This window comes from Dendrobates tinctorius, unplaced genomic scaffold (genome assembly GCF_039654945.1).
Source record: "Dendrobates tinctorius isolate UK_male_01 unplaced genomic scaffold, ASM3965494v1 ptg000008l, whole genome shotgun sequence".
NCBI lineage: Eukaryota > Metazoa > Chordata > Amphibia > Anura > Dendrobatidae > Dendrobates > Dendrobates tinctorius.
Genome location: NW_027361676.1, coordinates 14,243,984 through 14,256,370, shown reverse-complemented (window position 1 = coordinate 14,256,370; position 12,387 = coordinate 14,243,984). Strand labels below are relative to the sequence as shown.

At 49.5% G+C, this 12,387-nt stretch overlaps 1 protein-coding gene across 2 annotated transcripts in view; it reads right to left on the bottom strand.

Annotated features, from left to right (window-relative positions):
- Positions 1-12,387, bottom strand: part of FHDC1 (FH2 domain containing 1) — a 66,178-nt gene that overhangs the window by 35,079 nt on the left and 18,712 nt on the right. The window lies entirely within an intron of this gene.

The window sequence follows — 12,387 nt, the reverse complement described above, 5'->3', positions numbered from 1 at the left end:
GAGACACCCTAGCATTTGTCACATTTCTCTTGGATAGGTGATAAATGCTTCTGAATAGAAGACGCAATAAAGGGAACATGACTCAGACACTGGTTGCCTGACTGCAGTTGCATATGTTTTATTCCGACAGGTCTCCATTTAAACATAGTCAGAGACCTGTCAATCAAGCGGAACTGGGAGAGGAGAAACGAACAGGATCGGCCTTGGACCAGTCATCCGAGAGGCACAGTCGCCAGCCACCTTTTCAAAGTAGGTTCTCTCTGAACTGCAGCAGTAGTTGAGGCAAAGGTAAGGAAGTGCAAATTGCAGCAGAAGGGAAAGCATACAGAGAAGACTTCAAGAGCAGGACAGCATACTGGCTGTGGAAGCATTTACTGAATTGTCCCCAAGGACTTAAAGGGAATCCGTCACCAGGTATTTTCTACCTGATCGGAGAGCAGCAAAATGTAGAAAGAGAGACCCAGATTCCAGCAATGTATCGCGTCTTTTACTGGGTGCAGCAGTTGCGACACAATCTGAAACCTTTAGACGCAACATGAAGCAGAACTCAGAGCTGCCTGCGCCTACACCACAGCTTTCTGTGTACAGTGTCTATTGACAGTGAGCTGCTTATTAGAGAGGGGGCGGAGTCAGATTAGCATGCACATGAGCACCAGACCTGGCAGTGATAAACAAACAGCACATAACTGACACATCGCAGAATTCTCTGTTTCAGCCCTGATCTCATGCTGTCCACGAATTACATAGGAAAACCTGCTGAAAGATTCCCTTTAATATTTTTAAATTGAAATAAAAACTCACTTTCTAATTTTTTTTTTTTTTCCAAAGGGACTTCATTGAGGCCATTTTAGGTAATGGGAAAACTACATTAACTACTAGTTTCTTAAAATATTCCCTGCTTCTTGCTTCTATTCCACACAGGACACTACAGACAAATGTATCCAGTGCTCCTAAATAGTCTTAATTCAAAATCCAAACACCTAAATCAGTGGCTTTATCTAGTGCACTGTCCCTCCTCCATGCTTTACACTGCATTTAAGACTTAAAAATAAAATGAAATAAATCCACAGGGAAGTAACAAAAATGACACGTTCTTATAAACCCGATGCCCATTCTCTCTGGCACAGTTTGTGTCTTCTACGTGTCCTCACCCATTATATGTCTTACAGGACAGGAGTCAGCAAACAACTTTGGAAAAGTGACGATGCGTATAATCATTACAGGACTTCTACTAACCATAACATCACCCAGCAGCTATCAGTTAAAGGAGCCATCACATAATATCGGAGCCTTGTACCACGTAAATTAAGAGAGTCGGTGCCCCTCCTGCACTATCATCTTCCTGCCGCGCCATCACCACTTTCTAACTCTGTCTATGTATAGTCTCTGAAAACAGGTCTTTATCTGGGGCAGCAGGACAAAGCACAGGATGTACGCTCTCTAAAGAAAACTATGCCTGATGAAAAGCAATCTTATTTTATCCAGAATAATGCAAGATATATCCAGGAACACTGGAGAATGAGACAATCCAATGTTCCCTACCATCAGCTCCTTGCAACACAGTTTTTGCTTTTTATGATTCTGGACTATCCAGACAATAAAAATAATAAATAATAATAATAATAGTGAGGAAACTGAAGTTCCCAGAAAAAAAAAAATCCATTAACGCACAGCAAGAACGTAATTCAAATTTGACCTTAGGTTTGCTTTGAACCCATGGCCACAGTGCAACATACCGGCCACCACGTGGCCAACAAACCAAGATCCACAAGTCCCCGGTGAGAAATAAAAATGTTAAGTGTTTGGAAAACATTTAAGTTCCTTTGCACCCTGCAATTTGGAGTAGAACTCACGAGTAGAGCCCATGTAGCCTCACACCGCTCAGTCAGTTCTTCTGATTTCACGTGCTGATGACCGGATTAGAGGTCAACTTCTCTTACTACTAAAAACATATGAAGTAATCGGGGCTCTCCTTGTAACCTGAACAATGCCTTCACTGGTACATCACGGGGCTGGCTCTAGGCATACAGTAGCAAAGCTTCTCGGTGTGGTCACGTGTTGTCGGCGGATGCCAAGGATCACACAATAAACAGTAAATAAATACTCGGAGAACATCCGCGTATTGCACTCAGGTTCAGAAGCTGCTATGTCACAGTGGGTACACACTGTACCGTTCATTAACCCATTACAGATGGGGAGAAAGTCCCAGCCAGTATGTAAAGCTGACCTTTTCTACCAACAAAGGCAAGAGACAGCAATTATCTATTATTTGTACCTGTATCACTAACTGATGTGCCTGGAGTGAGTAATGTTCCCAAGGAAAGTCCCACAGTGTACCCACGAACACAACGCCAACATGAAAACATATCTCCACATCGAGTCCTCTATGGCCAGTTATATGGATCTGTAAATATGAGCGGCACCACACAATGGGAACGATTGATCGTTCACTAGTTAAACAGAATGCCCCAACATTATCGTACAGGGAAACCTCGTCTTTTATAGATCTTAATCTGGTTACAGACGCCCTTGCAATAAATTAACATTACACTATGGCTGACTGATGAGCAAGTGTATACACATCTCTAGCACACACACGTCAGCCATAGCATAATGTCCACTTATTGTAAATACACATGTTGAGGGGGAGGAAATATTAGGCAGCAAGCATGGTCAGTTACTAATGTCAAGATGTTGGAAATGGAAAAATGGGCAAGAATAATGATATTAGAGACTCTGACGAGGGTCCTATTGTGACAACTGTATCGAGCATCTCCGAATGCCAAGTCATGAAGGGTGTTCCAATTACACAGTGGTTAGCACCATGCAAAGGTGCTCCAAGGAAGATCAACTTGTGACCCAAAGGCAAGGACCATTAATGCAAGTGAGATGCGATGGCTAACTCATCTGGCCCAATCCTACAGAAAAACTACGGTAGGACAAATTGCTGAAACCGTAAAGCCAAGTGCACACTGAGTATTTGGTGAGCTTTCCACCTTTAATATTTGTAAGTCAAAAACAGGAGTGGGCGAAAAATGCAGAAGTAGCGACGTGCTTCTATTATACTTTTCCTCTGATTGTTCCTCTCCTGGTTTTGGTTACATACACCGAGGTAAAATACTCAAATACTCAACGTGTGCACGTGGCCATAGTGTCAGATTGACAGACAGCTGTCACATTAAACAGTGCATCACATCTTGCTTCTTGTAGTGCTATATAGCTGGAGACTGGTCAGAGGACCATTGCTGAACCCACTCTACCGTGAAAAAGGCTTACAATCAAAACTGGACAATTGAAAAATGAAAGAAGGTGAATGTCTAATGAATGGTTAGTGCAACATGTGTGAGAACAAGTCTGATCCATGGAGGCCCCACCTCACAACGTGCAAGATCTGACTCACGTCTTGGTGTCGGATATTTTATTTTATACGTTTGGTAAAGTCCATGTCATTACAGGTCAGGACTGCTTCTGCACGAGGGGGGCGGGACTTACTTAAGGATACAGTATATCACAAAAGTGAGTACACCCCTCACATTTTTGTACATATTTTATGATATCTTTTCATGGGACAATACTGAAGATATGATACGTTGATACAATGCAAAGTAGTCAGTGTACAGCTTGTATACCAGTGTAAACTTGGTGTGCCCGCTAAATAACTCAAATCGCTGGCAACAAAAGTAAGTGCATCTGGGACGCCCCCGCGCTGGCTTCACCCAGGGCTGCGGGGCACTCGGTACCGGGCCGGTGTCAGGGGGGTGATGTGTCACAGCAGCGGTGACCCGGTCCGTGGCCCTGGGCGCCCAATATCAATGGCGGTGATGTTTGTAATGTAGTTTATAAGGGAAGTTCGTGACGCCACCTGTGGTGTTTGGCAAGTAAGATGTTAGCCAACGCTGCGTGCAGATCCTCTGGGGCTGATGGTGTGTTGCAGCTTAGATGGTATAGCTCCCCACAGGTGAAGCTGTAACCCCAGGGCAGTGGATAGGTGCGATGGAGGAGTAGAGGCACCGAATGGTGTAGATGTTGATACCCAAATGTAATGGTGCTGATGCGGGAATGAATGGAGGACACCAGAGCTTGCAGTTTCAAAGCTTTACTCACAATTCGTAGTGCACCCAGGTGCCTGCTTCGGTACCGTGTCCTCCAGGGCAGAGGCCCAGCCAACCTCCAGACAAGATAGAACTCTCCCCGCCAGCACCCCGCCAACATGTGCCTTCCTGAACGACTCCTCTATTGTGCCTTTTAGTATGAAGAGCTCCAGTACCGTGGTTCTCTGAAGTTCCTCCTGTCAGATGTTCCTAACAACTCCACTTGTATGACAGACAGCTGTAGCCTGCGTCAAGGACTCCCGGGCTCTCTATCAGTTTGCTGTTGTGTCCCAAGTCTTTGATGGGAGTTACAGCCGACTACTCCACCGGTGTCTGCTGCAGAACCATAAGGGTCCATACAACCTCGGGGACCGGGCCCCGGCCTTGCACGGAGAACCTATAGGCAGGGTTCCTATCCAACCCACTCCTCCTCTCTGTTGTCTCTCTTTTTCGTTCTGTACTTGTCTCTCTCTCTCTCTTATGGAAATGCAGGTTACAGTTCTACGTCTCTCCTTCTCTTTCCTTTCCCGTGCCAGCTGGCTCAGGTCACTGAGGCAGCTGCAGCACTCCTTCTATTCCTTTCCTCGAGAGCTCTCCACTAAGACCAGTCCTCAGCTTCTCCTGACTGACTTTCCTCCGCCTGAACTCCCGACAGGCTGACCTCCTGTCAGCCTGCTCTCCTCTGGGATTCACCCCAGACTCAACTGTCTCTGACGGCCCCCTAAGGGACTGACCTGTAATTCTATCTTTCCCCTTCTTTTATACTAACTCCACCCTCCCAGCACATCTCGTGTTACGAAGCAGGGTCCCACGAAAGGTGCTCTGCTACACCCTGAGCCTAAAGCTACAATGTGGTCCTGCTGAACTATCCTGTGCGTGGGATGCAGGTGTTGTAGTGTGGCAAGGAGTTCCCACCTTACCTGAATGGTGGGGCACTACACCTTAGGAGAAGGTGCAGTACCTCTGTGGCGACTGAGCCTCAGGGGCGCCACACATCCCTATACAAATTTGGTGTTGCCGTAATTGTACCGATCAGATCATGTTGACAGGTCACTTTTACTGCACATTAAACTCAGTAAAAAAAAAAAAAAAAAAAACGTCAAATGGCAGAATTGCTTTTGTCACCGTTTCACCCCACTTAGAAATTTTTTTTGCTCGTTTTTCAGTCCATTGAGGGAGGGATGGTATGTAGACAGAAAATAAGTTATGACTCTTGGAAGAAAAGAGGGGAAAAAGATTAAACTGCAAACTCAAAATTTATTGCAATGGCTAAGGATTAAACTGAGCGCTTTCAGCTACCCACATTGATAGGACGGGTTCTCTTTCTAAATCAGGAGGGAACTTGGTCATTTCTAAAACTTCTGAGCCCCTTATCTTAGGACATAGAAGCAGACAGTTGGACCAATTAAACAAAATGGAGCACATTTATAATAGAATACCGTGGCGGAGACGCACCCAAATACTTATTTTAACAAAAAAAAGCAACAAGGTGGTGTACCTAAAGTCTCATAAAAACTAGATCCTTTATTGAAGTAAATCAATAAATAACGAAACCAGATAAAAAGCAGAGACACACAATGGGAGAACCACTTACGCAAACGTATAGTAAATAGAGTTGAGCAAATTTGTTCGGATTCGGTTGCCGAATCGGATTTTGCCATATGGGTTCCTTATTCGAATGTATGCCTTATGATCGCTTCAGAACATATTCGGTAATTTCTGCTCCCATTGACTCTGCCGACGTTCGGCTGTGTTTGACGAATATTGCAAAAACAATATTTGCTGCCGATGGTATTTGGAACCGAATCCGAACAAATATTAGTAAAGGCTTACAAGATGTTTAGTAATAGCATGCTTCCCAGTGCCTATAGTATCACATACTACATGATGCCTCCTCTCAAAGCTAGGGTGAAACGCGTGTAGGGGTGCCAGGGCCACAAGGCAATTAGGTCTTCACATGATGTGTTTTTAATTGTTTACTTCATTTTTGTATTTTCCACTGTGATACATACTACAGGCACTGGGAAGCATTCTAAGCGACTAATAAGCCTTTACTATACATTTGCATACGTGCAGCCTGTCCCAGAATACAGGACGATGCTTCATGTGGACGGGGAGGGCCTGTAGCTATGGAGGGTGGGGTTGTTGCTATAGAGGGCATGTTTGGAGTAGAGTAGGAGGTTACGACTAGTTCTCATTTCAATGCCATAACACCCCCCCCCCCTTGGACGTTCTGTTCAGAATATCTAGAAAACCGTGCAAACTAGTGACAGAAAGTAAATTACTTACTGTCATATTTCTGCAGCCCAGATATGTACTGTGTCACATCGGCATGCAGATAAGAGGCGCAGGGACCTTCCACCTTACCAACCTGGCGACAAAGTTTGGCTGTCAACTAAGTATATCCGTTTGAAGTTGCCTTCTTACAAACTGGGTCCTCGGTACATCGGCCCGTTCCAGGTCTTGGGACTCATTAATAACGTGGCTTATAAATTGAAGTTGCCGGCTTCGCTTCGGGTCCCTAATGCCTTCCATGTCTCGCTCCTTAAACCTGTTGTGCTGAATCGGTACTGCTCAGTTCCCCCTTCTCCTCAGCCAGTAGGGGCTGATGATGTCTTTGTGGTGAAAGAGATTCTTGCCGTGAAAAAAGTTCGGGGGCGTACCCTCTACCTTGTTGATTGGAAGGGTTTTGGTCCCGAGGAGAGGTCCTGGGAGCCTAAAGAGAATATTAATGCTCCTCGTCTTTTAAAGAGATTTTTGTCTAACCTCAAGAAGGGGAGACGTAAAGGGGGGGGGGTACTGTCACGTTCCAGCAACGGCGGGGCCCGCCGCCGCCTTTACTTACCTGCGCTCACCGCGCCGATCTGTGCCCGCCTCCTCTTCCTTCTCCTCCGTCCAGCGTGTGCCGGCTTCCTGCGGGCGCCTTAGGCCGCGGGCGCGCGCTCTGCAGATCCTTTAACCCTGCAGCGCCGCCCAGCGGTCTGAGCGCCCAATCAGCCGACTTCTGCAGGGTATGTCAGGCGTCTCCAACATGGTGGAGACGCCCGATTATCGCGTGGACTTCCGTGCGGTATCCTGGCCTGGGTGTTTAGGGGTTTCTCCCCTTCTCACTCCTTACGTGCCTCTGCCCAGTCCTGTACTGTACTCCGTGCCTCTGCCCAGTCCTGTACTGTACTCCGTGCCTCTGCCCAGTCCTGTACTCCGTGCCTCTGCCCAGTCCTGTACTCCGTGCCTCTGCCCAGTCCTGTACTCCGTGCCTCTGCCCAGTCCTGTACTCCGTGCCTCTGCCCAGTCCTGTACTCCGTGCCTCTGCCCAGTCCTGTACTCCGTGCCTCTGCCCAGTCCTGTACTCCGTGCCTCTGCCCAGTCCTGTACTCCGTGCCTCTGCCCAGTCCTGTACTCCGTGCCTCTGCCCAGTCCTGTACTCCGTGCCTCTGCCCAGTCCTGTACTCCGTGCCTCTGCCCAGTCCTGTACTCCGTGCCTCTGCCCAGTCCTGTACTCCGTGCCTCTGCCCAGTCCTGTACTCCGTGCCTCTGCCCAGTCCTGTACTCCGTGCCTCTGCCCAGTCCTGTACTCCGTGCCTCTGCCCAGTCCTGTACTCCGTGCCTCTGCCCAGTCCTGTACTCCGTGCCTCTGCCCAGTCCTGTACTCCGTGCCTCTGCCCAGTCCTGTACTCCGTGCCTCTGCCCAGTCCTGTACTCCAGTGCCTCTGCCCAGTCCTGTACTCCAGTGCCTCTGCCCAGTCCTGTACTCCAGTGCCCAGTCCTGTGCTTCGTGTCTCCGTCCCGCACTCCGTGTCTCCATCCTGTACTCCAATGCCCAGTCCTATACTCCAGTTCTCAGTCCGGCACCCTCCACTCAGTCCTTCGAGCCGCCCCTCTTGGTTCTAGCAGTCGCGGTATCTGTCTTCTGAGGGTCTGCCCCTAACGGCCCCTGTATAGGGGTCGGCACCATCTGGCGCGCTCACCCCTGGGAGCTCCAGTACCGCGATCCAGAGGGTCCACTCTCGGACGTAACCTATTTTGTTATCTCAGCATACGTCACAGCATAATCAGGCCATGGACCCTGCTAGCGCCTCAGCGGCCACCCAAAAAGAATTGCTCTTTTTGTGTGAAAATCAGACTAGAATAATGTCTTTTATGAAGTCCATGGACACCCGCCTTTCCGCCTTACAAACCACCGACCCGGGGAACGCCCCGTTGCTAGCAGGACTCCAGCAGGAGCTCGCGCAGCAGCGTGACGCCCAATCCCACATTCTTAGCTACATGGCTTCCGTGGACGACCGACTCCAATCGCTACAGTCCTCTGCTGCCGCTTCTGCCCTACCTCGGGATCCCCTATCCCATCCTCCACCACGCTTGGGGAAACCTCCCAGGTTTAGCGGTGACCCCAAGTTGTGTCGGGGGTTTTTGAACCAGTGCCGTTTGCACTTCGAGCTCCTGCCTCAGCAATACCCCTCGGATCGGACCAAGGTAGCTTTCATTGTGTCCCATTTAGAGGGAGAGGCCTTAGCCTGGGTAAATCCCCTCTGGGAGAGAGATGACCCGGTGGTATCTAGCATCCACAACTTCCTGGATACTTTCCGCAGGGTATTTGATGAGCCTGGCCGTGTGGCCTCCACCACGGAGGCTCTTTTCAATCTTCGCCAAGGCTCCCTCACCGTCGGTCAATATGCTATCCGCTTCCGGACCCTGGCCTCTGAACTGGGGTGGAATAACGAGGCTTTGGTTGGGGCCTTTTGGAGGGGACTCTCGGGTAAAATAAAGGATGAGCTGGCTGGCCGGGACACCCCTACCACTCTGGAGGATCTCATATCCCTAGCTACCCGTATTGATTTACGGTTCCAGGAACGCTCCTGGGAGTCAGTTAGGGAGAAGAGATCTTTTCGGTTATACCAGGCGCCCATTCCCCGCTCTCCAGCGTCTTCCAGTAATTCCACTCCTGAGCCCATGCAAGTAGACCGTGTGAGGTTGTCAGAGCAGGAACGCAGGGAGAGAAGGACACAGGGCCTTTGCCTTTATTGTGGCGGGGCTAACCATTTTGTGCGCATGTGCCCAGTGCGGCCTCCGCCTAGGCCAGGTAAGAGAGGCCTCCCTAGGTGACACCGATTCCTCTCTACCCCTTACTATTTCGGCTTTGTTTCAGGTCAGGAGCGCAGATCTGTGGAGGCGTATGTGGACTCGGGTGCGGCTGGTAACTTTATCTGGCTCAAGGAAGTGGACCAGCTGCGAATTCCGGTTGTGACGTTAGAGAGTCCGCGCTCCATCGCTTCCGTGGATGGCAAACCGCTACCTGAACCTATCACCATGGTCACTCTTGAGGTAGAGATACAAGTTGGAGCTCTTCACCGAGAAAAAAAAAAAATAAAAAATAATCGCCTTTTATGTTTTGCCCAGTTTGTCTCATGCCGTGCTCCTCGGCTTACCCTGGCTTCGTCTACACGAGCCCGTTCTAGACTGGCATTCCGGGGAGATCCTCCGTTGGGGACACTTCTGCCATAAACGCTGTCTGTTGCCGGTATCTCTCCCCAGTCTGCAGCAAGCTCCTATCGATCTTCCTGGGCTTCCTACGGCTTACCACTCGTTTGCCGACGTCTTCAGTAAGAAGGAGGCTGAGATTCTACCGCCGCATCGTGCCTATGACTGCCCTATTGCGCTGTTGCCAGGAGCAATCCCTCCAAGGGGAAGAATTTATCCCCTGTCGCCGGCAGAGACCGTGGCCATGTCTGAATATGTCCAGGAGAACGTGGCTCGGGGTTTTATTCGAAAGTCATTTTCTCCTGCTGGAGCAGGGTTCTTTTTCGTCCGGAAGAAAGACGGATCCCTTCGGCCATGTATTGACTACCGAGGCCTGAACAGTATCACGGTCAAGAATAGGTATCCCCTGCCGCTGATCTCAGAACTCTTTGACCGCTTGAGAGGGGCCCGGATCTTCACCAAATTGGATCTGCGGGGAGCCTATAACTTGATCCGAATCTGCTCCGGGGATGAATGGAAGACGGCCTTCAATACTCGGGACGGCCATTACGAGTATTTGGTTATGCCCTTTGGTCTCTGCAATGCCCCGGCGGTTTTTCAGGAGTTCGTTAATGAGATCTTCCGAGACCAACTGTACTCTTCTGTCGTGGTATACTTAGATGACATACTCATCTTTCCCCCCCCCGACTTATCCACTCACAGAAAAAGTGTTCGGCTGGTTCTGCAACGTCTACGGGAGAACAGACTCTACGCCAAACTAGAAAAGTGTCTGTTCGAGCAGTCCTCGTTGCCTTTCCTAGGGTATATCATCACGGACTCCGGAATAATGATGGATCCCGAAAAATTGGCTGCCGTGCTCAAGTGGCCACGTCCGGTTGGAGTAAAAGCGATCCAGCGGTTCCTGGGTTTTGCGAACTATTACAGACAGTTCGTTCCCTTCTTCTCCTCGGTAACCAAGCCCATCTCTGCCCTGACCAGGAAGGGGACCAAACCAAATGCCTGGACTCCAGAGGCTGAAGAGGCCTTTCTTGCTTTGAAGCAGTCCTTTGCTACCGCCCCGATTCTACATCGACCGTTGGTCAATAGGCCCTTCATCCTAGAAGTCGATGCCTCTTCTACTGGTGCGGGAGCGGTGCTTTCTCAGCGGACGACTTCTGGTCAAGTGGTACCGTGTGGATTCTTCTCTAGGTCGTTCTCTCCCGCAGAATGCAATTATGCCATTGGGGACCGGGAATTACTGGCCATTAAGATGGCCCTGGAGGAGTGGCGGTATCTTTTGGAAGGGGCGGTTCATCCATTCATAATCTTCACTGACCACAAGAACTTGGCATATCTTCAGTCCGCGCAAAGGCTCAACTCCAGGCAAGCCAGGTGGTCGCTATATTTCTCCCGGTTTGACTTCAAACTCCATTTTCGACCGGGGGAAAGAAACATCAAGATGCTCTGTCCAGGTCCCTACAATCACCTGAGGAGGGTTCATCTCACATCATTGAGCCTGCCAAAATTGTCACCGTGGCGCCCGTGACGCTTTCTCCCATCCCGCCAGGCAAGACCTTCGTTCCACAGAATAAGAGATCTGAGGTCCTGGATTGGGGGCATTCTTCCAAGGTTGCGGGTCACGTCGGGGTCAAGAAAACCCTCAGCCTTCTTTCGCGCTACTACTGGTGGCCATCCCTTCGCCAAGATGTGACTGATTTTATAGCCTCCTGTACGGCTTGTGCTCTGAACATGGTACCTAGAAGTCTGCCGTCCGGCCTGCTCCACCCTTTGCCTCCTCCTGAAGCCCCTTGGTGACAAATTGGTATGGATTTCATCACCGATCTTCCACGTTCTTCCGGATGTACTACCATCTTAGTAGTGGTTGATCGGTTCTCCAAAATGGCCCATTTCATCCCTCTGCCCGGATTACCCACGGCATCTGAGCTGGCCAAGGTCTTCATACACCAGATCTTTAGGCTTCACGGACTCCCCCAACGAATTGTCTCCGATCGCGGAGTCCAATTTACCTCCCGTTTCTGGAGGGCACTCAGCAAGCTCATGGGTACATCTCTGGACTTCTCCTCTGCTTATCACCCTCAGTCCAATGGGCAAGTTGAGCGAATCAATCAGGTATTAACAGCCTACCTGCGTCACTTCTCGAACGCCCTTCAAGACAACTGGGTGTCTCTTCTGCCGTGGGCAGAGTTTGCCCACAACAACCACCCCAGTGAGTCCACCACCAAAACGCCGTTCTTCGTGGTTTCCGGACAGAACCCTGGTGTTCCACTACCTCTCCCTACGCCTTCTGGTGTTCCTGCAGCAGATGCCCTCGCCACCGAATTTTCTCAAGTCTGGAAGGAGACCAGAGAAGCTCTTGAAAGATCCAGTATCCGAATTAAAAGACATGCAGATAAGAGGCGCAGGGACCTTCCACCTTACCAACCTGGCGACAAAGTTTGGCTGTCAACTAAGTATATCCGTTTGAATTTGCCTTCTTACAAACTGGGTCCTCGGTACATCGGCCCGTTCCAGGTCTTGGGACTCATTAATAACGTGGCTTATAAATTGAAGTTGCCGGCTTCGCTTCGGGTCCCTAATGCCTTCCATGTCTCGCTCCTTAAACCTGTTGTGCTGAATCGGTACTGCTCAGTTCCCCCTTCTCCTCAGCCAGTAGGGGCTGATGATGTCTTTGAGGTGAAAGAGATTCTTGCCGTGAAAAAAGTTCGGGGGCGTACCCTCTACCTTGTTGATTGGAAGGGTTTTGGTCCCGAGGAGAGGTCCTGGGAGCCTAAAGAGAATATTAATGCTCCTCGTCTTTTAAAGAGATTTTTGTCTAACC